The sequence below is a fragment of the Triticum aestivum genome, chromosome 3D, assembly GCF_018294505.1.
Source record: "Triticum aestivum cultivar Chinese Spring chromosome 3D, IWGSC CS RefSeq v2.1, whole genome shotgun sequence".
NCBI lineage: Eukaryota > Viridiplantae > Streptophyta > Magnoliopsida > Poales > Poaceae > Triticum > Triticum aestivum.
In genome coordinates this window covers 445,349,433-445,358,723 of record NC_057802.1, presented here as the reverse complement: position 1 = coordinate 445,358,723, position 9,291 = coordinate 445,349,433, and positions in this window count along the sequence as shown.

Sequence of the window (9,291 nt, the reverse complement as noted above, 5' to 3'; positions counted from 1 at the left end):
TGCACTAGGGAAAGTATGAACCCTAGGCCTTGTTTCCCGGCATTGCAATACCGTTTTGCTCACTTTTGTTACTTGCTACCTTGCTGTTTTTATATTTTCAGATTACAAAAACCTATATCTACCATCCATATTACACTTGTATCACCATCACTTCGCCAAACTAGTGCACCTATACAATTTACCATTGTATTGGGTGTGTGGGGAAACAAGAGACTCTTTGTTATTTGGTTGCAGGGTTGTTTGAGAGAGACCATCTTCATCCTACACCTCCCATGGATTGGTAAACCTTAGGTCATCCACTTGAGGGAAATTTGCTACTGTCCTACAAAACTCTACACTTGGAGGCCCAACAACGTCTACAAGGAGATAGGTTGCATAGTAGACATCACTCTTCCTCCTATATATTCACATATATTCCAGAAGCACCAGAGGCATCCATGAAAACACTTTTCCACCGCCGCAACCTTCTGTTCCCGTGAGATCCCATCTTCGGGCCTTTTCCGGCATCCCGCCGGAGGGGGAATCGATCACGGAGGACTTCAACATCAACCCTATTCCCTTCCGATGAAGCGTGGGTAGTTTACCTCAAACCTACGGGTCCATAGCTAGTAGCTAGATGGCTTCTTCTCTCTCTCTTTGAATATCAATACCATGTTCTCCTCGATGTTCTTGGAGATCTATCCGATTTAATCTTCTTTTGCGGTGTGTTTGTCAAGATATGATGAATTGTGGATTTATGCCAACTTATCTATGAATATTATTTGAATCTTCTCTGAATTCTTTTATGCATGATTTGATATCTTTGTATTTCTCTTCGAATTATCGGTTTGGTTTGGCCAACTAGATTGGTTTTTCTTGCAATGGGAGAGGTGCTTAGCTTTGGGTTCAATCTTGCATGATTTCACCCAGTCACAAAGTAGGGGTAGCGAGACACGTATTGCATTGTTTCCATCGAGGATAAAAAGATGGGGTTTTCATCATATTGCTTGAGTTTATTCCTCTACATCATGTCATCTTACTTAAGGCGTTACTCCGTTCTTTCTGAACTTAATATTCTAGATGCATGCTGGATAGCGGTCGATGTGTGGAGTAATAGTAGTAGATGCAGGCAGGAGTCGGTCTACTTGACACGGACGTGGTGCCTATATGCATAATCATTGCCTTGGATATCGTCATAACTTTGCACTTTTCTATCAATTGCTCGACAGTAATTTGTTCACCCACCGTATTATTTGCCGTCATGAGAGAAGCCTCTAGTGAAACCTATGGCCCCCGGGTCTATTTTCCATTATATTAGTTTCCGATCTACTATTTTGCAATCTTTTCTTTTTAGATCTATATACCAAAAAACCCAAAAAAAATTACGTTTTATTTATCTATCTCTATCAGATCCCACCTTTGCAAGTGACCATGAAGGGATTGACAACCCCTTTATCACGTTGGGTGCAAGTGTTTGGTTGTTTGTGCAGGTATTGGTGATTTGCGCATTCTTCTCCTACTGGATTGATACCTTGATTCTTAACTGAGGGAAATACTTACCTCTACTGTGCTGCATCACCCTTTCCTCTTCAAGGGAAAACCAACACAAGCTCAAGAAGTAGCAGGAAGAATTTCTGGCGCCGTTGCCGGGGAGATCTACGCCAAGTCAAGACTAGTCTCCCATCGACTTGCCAATTTCTGGCTTCGTTGTTGGAGGGATCTACGTCGAGCATACCAAGTACCCATCATAAAACTCTCATCTCTTGCATTACATTATTCGCCATTTGCCTCTCATTTTCCTCTCCCCCACTTCTAAAACGATTTTCGAAAAGATTTGCCTTTTTTATTCGCCCTTCTTCCATTCGTCTTTTTCGTTTGCCTTTTGTTTGCTCGTGTGTGATTGTCTTGTCTCCATGGCTAGTCCTTTTGTCATTATTAGCACTCCCGAGAATGAGGTTCTAAATTTTAAACAAAGGGAGGGAGAAAATTTAGAAGATGCTTGGTATAGGATTTGTAATGCTCAGAATAGATCTACTCGAAAGCAATCTACTGCCATTCTTCTTCGCAATTTTTATGTGGGCATTACTCCTTGGAATAGATATGTTTTAGACACCATTACCAGGGGAAATTTCTTGGGGAGCCATACTTTTGATGCATACAAAGCTATGATAGATTTGTTAGGTCCACCACCTCTTATGGTTAATGAAACCATTTTAACCTTGGAACATGTGATCAAAGGCTTGATATTATTGAAAATAAAATTGCTACCATAGAGCTGATTGAAAACTTGGATAAAAAGATTCATATTCATATCACTCAATATGGATCTAAGGTAGGAGTTATTTTAAAGAATCTTAGGGAAAAGGAACCCCTTGTTAATGAAAAGGTAGATCAAGATTCTACTAGAATTGGCAAACTAAAAGATATTATTACTAACTTGGGTTATGTTGGGGATATAACTGCTAGGTATGACCCGCTCAGGAGGGGCCGGGTCATGCCATTGGTGACTTAAGGTGAAGAGGCTCGATAAGGTCCAAGAAGACATGAAGATGGTGGTTCAAGGAGCAAACCTGTTGAAGGCCCAAGACCCGGAGGTGACTTGAGGCCCAAAGGTGTGAGCCGCTATATGTTAAACTTGTTCTGTAAGGCAAGCTTAGTTAGAAACCGAGACGGTCACATTTGTGTGAGTCGCCCGGGACTCTGTAAGCCGCCGGGCATCGACCTGTATATAAAGGGGTGACCCGGCGACGGGTTAACTCAAGTAACAACTAATCGAGAACTAGGTCAAGCGTATTCGCTCCCTGGTAATCGAAACCCAAGCAATACAACCTAAAGCAGGAGTAGGCTTTTACCTTGTTGAGAGGGGCCGAACCTGGGTAAACTCTCTGTGTCCTTTGTCCCGTTTAACCCCTTCAAGATAACCTAGATGCGATGGCTCCACACCTAAGTCCTTTCTCTAGGGCATCTGCCGTGTTAAGTCCACGACAGTTGGCGCCCACCATGGCTAACCCGGACAAAATCAAGGCTATCACCTGGCTAGCTAAGCCGACGTGTATTAATGATGTTCAACGACTGGCAGGTCGTATTGCAGCTTTAAGCCGGTTTATAAGCCGTTTTGGAGAGAAGGCTATTCCTCTGTTTCAGATGATGAAGAAGACATATCATTTTGTTTGGAGTGATGCTGCCAACCAGGCGTTCGAGGCGCTTAAAAAGCAGTTGGCTGTGCCGCCATTTCTTGCAGCTCCCATTGATAAGGAGCCCTTGCTCTTATATGTGGCTGCTAACAGCAGAGCCGTCAGCGTAGCGTTTGTTGTGGAACGGAAGGAATCGGGCAAAGAATATCCGGTTCAAAGGCCGGTTTACTATGTCAGTGAGGTGCTGATTGAATCTAAGCAAAGATAGCCACATTGGCAGAAGCTGGTTTATGGAGTGTTCATGGCTAGCCGAAAGTTGAAGCAGTATTTCCTTGGTCATCCCATCACTGTGGTCAGTTCTGCTCCTTTAGGGGATATTATTCAAAACAGAGAAGCTACAGGCCGGGTGGCCAAGTGGGCCATTGAGCTTGGACCCCATGGTTTGAAGTATATGCCTCGGACAGCTATCAAGTCTCAGGCGCTTGTGGATTTCATCAATGACTGGACAGAGTTGCAGATGCCTGAGGAGAAGCCTGATAATACATATTGGACTATTCATTTTGATGGATCCAGGCAGTTGGAAGGCTCGGGGGCTGGAGTTATTTTGACTTCCCCACGAGGTGATAAGTTTTGTTATGTCTTAAGGCTGATGTTTCCTTGTACTAACAATGCAGCTGAATATGAGGCCTTAATCAATGGTCTTTGGATGGCTAAAGAAATGAATTTAAGCCGGGTTTCGGTGATTCAGATCTGGTGGCTCAGCAAGTCTCGGGAACTTGGGACTCCAAGGACCCGCTCATGGCGGCTTATCGCTGGGCGGTTGATGCTATTGCTGGTCATTTCAAAGGTTATCAAGTGGAACACGTTGATCGCAGGAAAAATGAGGCGGCTGATGCTTTAAGCCGGCTGGGGTCTCAGCATAAGCCGGTACTGAAAGTGCGTTATATCGACTAGAGGGGGGTGAATAGGCGATTTTTACAAATTCGTCACTGAGGAATTTCAGGGTGAGGAAATTCCTAAGTCACGAACGACAGGCAGCGGAATAAGTACTCAGATGCAAGCATAACAAAACAGAAGCACACTCATCATGATGAAATGAAAACAAGCACAGAGTACAAGTAGCGTATACACAGGATAAGCAGGCTGAAGAAAATCTGACTAAAGAAATAGGATTGAGGAAGTTGAGAAAGTCTTCAATGAATGTCTTCAAACAGTAACGATCAAGTACAACAACATAGTAATGAGGAAATGGAAGAGTTGAGGAAATAGAACCAGTAGCTCGGTGAAGACAGTGATTTGGTAGACCAGTTCCAACTGCTGTGACAGTCGTACGTCTGGTTGGAGCGGCTGGGTATTTAAACCCGAGGACACACAGTCCTCACCGTATTCTCCTTGAGCTAAGGTCACACAGACCTCGCCCAATCACTCGTGGTAAGTCTTCAGGTGACTTCCAAACCTTCACAAACTCGGTCACTCGACGATCCACAATTTCCTCTTGGATGCTCTAGACCATGACGCCTAACCGTCTGGAAGATGCACAGTCTTCAAAGGTAACAAGCATCGGTTCCACACAGGAACAATCTCTTCAGTGATGCTCAATCACTTTGGGTTTGTAGGTGTTTGGGTTTGGGTTTTCCTCACTTGATGATTTTCGCTCAAAGTCCTCGGAGGATGGGATGCTCTCAATGACAAGTGTCAGTTTCACTCAGAGCAGCCAACCAGCTAGTGGTTGAAGGGGGCAGCAATTTATAGCCTAGGGAGCAGCCCGACATGATAAGACATAAATGCCCTTCAATGATATGACCGTTAGGTGGGTAGATATTTTGGGACAGCTGGCGCGTAGCACAACAACGGTCGGATATTTGACTATCAAATTCCTCAAGGCTATCATGTTCCTCACTTGTAGGCAATCCGCACTGGCGAATTCCTAACTCCTGAGTCAGAACAAATTCCTCAGAGACCAGAAGATATTCGTCTCTGTCACTGAGGAAATTGACTGAACTGTATGAGATTTCCAATGGCTTCACTCGAAAGGATTGGGTAGGTGTAGGATTTTGAGATGAGCATCACTTGGAAACTTTTCCTTAGTTTTACCTCGACCCCCTTTAACAGTACGGTGTTTCCTATGACTCAAGAAAGAGAAAATGAAACTACGAAAACAAAAGTCTTCACGCTTCATATTTCTCGCATGAATATCAAGTCTTCATGGTCACAACAAATTCTTCACTTTCAAAGTCTTCAGAAAGCCAAAGTCTTCAGTTGAAGACATTCATTTTTAGGGGTCGACTTTCTCTGTAAATATCAAACTCCTCATAGACTTATAGACCTCCGTACACTCACAAACACATTAGTCCCTTAACCTATACGTCTTTAATACACCAAAATCACTAAGGGGCACTAGATGCACTTACAATCTCCCCCTTTTTGGTGATTGATAACAATATAGGTTAAGTTTTCAACGGGGATAAACATATGAAGTGTAAGTACTGATATTGAGGAATTTGATTGCAAGATAGAAGAACTCCCCCTAAAGATGTGCATATGTGAGGAATTTGCTTTTGAGTAGCAATGCACATTGTAGAGTAGAATCACGGAGATCCCCCCTATATCTTGTAATTCATACACGCATTTAACATATGATATGAAGAATTTGAAATGCATGATGAAATATGGTGACTGATGTAATTCAACATGCGTGCATTAACATATATGAGGAAATGGCATGCAGAAGAACATAGCAGAAGTATCAGACCACCATCGGAGTTAAGTTTACAACTCGATCCAACAAAAACTTCAGAAGAACGAGAGTTGTAACTTAGCAAAAAAATGCCCATATATAGAGACCCGCTTGAAGACTAACTCAAATTTCTCCCCCTTTGTCATCGAATGACCAAAAGGGATGAAAAATGAGGACTAACGCCTGAAGAATATCACCTCGAAGTCGATGGAGGAGCGCCAGCGTTGTTGGGGTCGGTTGTTGATGTAGGGCCTGCCGCAGTGTCATCCAAGTCTTCATGTTCATTAGTCTCGTGCGATGAAGAATAGGAGCTAGCTACCGAGTGAGGAACTTTAACCTTCTTGAATTTCTTCGAAGGTGGCTGAGACTAGTCAAAGTCCTGCTTAAAGCCCATCTGCTTGAGATCTTCTTCACCGTAGAGATGAGACAGTACAGCCCAAGTGCGATCAAATACTTCATGCAGATAGTAATGGTTCTTCTTTACAGAGTTTTGCGTGATTGTCATGTTCTGAAGAATTGAACCAAACTGTCGCTTGACCCATTTGTGGTTGCGATCGACCTTCTGATGAAGACTAAGGAGAAGCTCACGATCAGTCATGACCTTTGGAGCAGTGCCTTGAGGATTTGGCTTTGAAGCATTTGCGGTAGTGTCATGAGTGGCAGAGTCATCATTGGTGGAGTAGGATGCTGCTTTCCGAAACTGTCCATCCAATGGACGTGTGCCTTCATCAATGACAGCAGCCTTGCCCTTCTTATCAGCTGAGGACATAGTCCATTTGAGGACTTCAATTGGGGGGCAAGTAGCTGCCATGATTGAGAGTGCCAGCCTTGTAGTTGATTGAAGACCTTGATCTGATGAATCTCATGATCCAGAGAGCGTAAGGCTTCAATTCAAACGGTGAAAGAGCGACATTTTCCAAAGTCCTCATGAAGAAATCGTGGTAGTTGATAGGAACACCATGTATAATGTTGAAAAGCATATTCTTCATGATGCCAACAACCACTTCTTCATTAGAGTTGTGGCCCTTGATTGGACTGGGGGTCTTGGTTGATATCCTGTAAACGGTTCTTGGCACATATAGCAATTCCTTGACGAGGAATTTGGTTCTTGGAGCTTGTCCAGGCTTCAAAGGCTTCATCAACACTTGCATGAAATGATCAGATAGTTCAGTGTCATGGTAGATGAGCCTTGCACCTTCAAGGGGAGGACTGACTGGGATGGCATGAAGTAATTCAGAGGCCGGAGCTTTGTAGTGAGTGTTTTCAGTCATCCAGTCCAACACCCATGAATTCACATCTTCAGCGTTGCCAGTGATGTGCAACATAGCATAGAACTGAAGAATGAGTTCTTCATTCCAGTCGCAGATGTCGGTGCAGAAGTTGAGCAGCCCAGCATCATGAAGAACACTGAGAACTGGGGTGAAGCAGGGCAGTGACTCCATATCTACATGAGGAATGTGCTCATGGTCAAAGATCGTGTCCTTGTCGAACAGCAGTGAAGAATAAAAGTTCACCTGACTCGCTGTCCAGAAGCGCTTGCGTCGAAGGCGAGTAGAGTCATAGGGATTGTATTCCGTGAAGAAAATGTGCTCATTGAAGAAATCATCAGCTTTGAACTTCTGTTTCTTGGAGAAGGGATTCTTTGGCTTGGGGTGAGGAGTGTCAGTCAAAGTCTTCACAACCTCTTGAACCACATTCTCTGGAGCCGTAGGCTGAGGAATTTTAGTTGCAATGTCATCAGCAGCAGCCTGGGTCTCCATTTCTTCAGCAGCATTTACATCAGCACTAGTGGCTGGAACTTCTTCAGGGATGGTAAGAAGAGAAGCTTGAGGTTCTTCAGAGTCCGTGTGAATTTCTTCAGTTTGAGCCCGGGACTGAGGAATCTGTTGTAGAGGAGTGAACAGTGGTGATTTGGGGTGATGACTTTCCCAATAGTCATCATTCAGAATTGGATTGGTGCACCCAATGTCCACGTCTTCATGTTCTTCATCAATTTCCTCAACGCCTGCCTCTTCAGCTGTGAACTGAGGCATGGGCGATGATACCAATGGAGTTGAAGTGACATTATCCACTTCAATTTCTTCATCCAACTGCTCTGTCGAAGCAGCAGAAGGATCTTCTTCATCTAATTCACTTGGAATTTCATAATCCTCACCAAAGGGAACAATCTCCTTTGATGGCATGCTTGATATAGGAACAACATCTATTGGATTTTCATAAGAGCTCGTCAAAGTCTTCACTTTCTTTGGAGCTGAAGACTCTGAGGAGGCAGATCCTTTCCTTTTCTTCACGGCTGCTCGCACCGCAGCTTTGGTTTTCTTCGCTTCTGATGCTGAAGGAAGAATAGGACTTGGCGTTGGTACAGGAGGAGCCGAGGAATTTGGTGCAGTTTCTTTAGTCACAACTGATGCAGTTGCCCTGGCATTGTTAGTGTCTTCAGGCTCAGCAGCAGATGCTTCAACTGGCCTGGCATGTTCTTCAGGCACAACACTAGTGGTTGCCCTGGCAATTTCTTCAGCGTCTGGAATATCTTCATCAGCCCTGGTGCTCTCATTTTCTTCAGCAGCCTGATCTTCATCAGCGGTGCTGGCATGTGTAGAAGCTTCAGCGTGAGGAATTTCATGTTGCATTGAGGCAGCAACATTTGAGGTGAATTTCTCTGCCATTTTGACGAATCTGACTTTGGCTCCCAGCCAATCTGCACAGTAGGCGCCAAATTCATCACTGAGAGTTTTGATCCCAGCTTGCATGGTCACAAGTTCACCAGGTGTCATTTTGACAACATTCTTCTTCAGAAAACGCTCCTTCTTGTACTGAGCTTTCTTCAGTTGCCTGGCCTTTTCAAATTTCCATTTTTCTTCGCCTATGAAGGTTGTCAACATGTGACTTTGGCCAGGTGTGAGATTGAAATCAGGCATTGGAGTGTTGGGGTCCTTGTGCCAGAGATCAATGAAGTCCAGGATCAACTTGGGATCCAGCAGAAGAGGCACATTGGTGCCTTTGGCTCTAGCGACCCTTTGCAGTCTATCTCTGATGATATCAGCGAGTTCATCATCATTAGCCTCGTCTTCACTTGACGGTACATGGAAGGCAACCTGCTTCTTGTGAGGACTTGGTCTAGTGCCTCGTCCAGTAGTGGCCTTGGTCTTTAGCAAAGTGGGGCCTGTTGAGGGCTGAGGAGGAGCTGAAGAACTTGCAGATGCTCCTGAAGAAATTGAGATGCCTGTGGTCCTTTGGCAAGAGGCGAGATGCACAGGTGCCGAGGACTTTGCAGGAGCAACTGAAGGTTTTGCAACCGGAGGAACTGGAGCAGCTTGAGGAATATGCTATGAGGGCATTGATGAGCTTGGCCATGAGGGCATTTCTGAGGAATTTGGTTTGCAAGCTGGCTTCTTTGGCATAGCCTTCTTGGGCTTGCTAGCAGAGGCCTCAGCAGCGGCA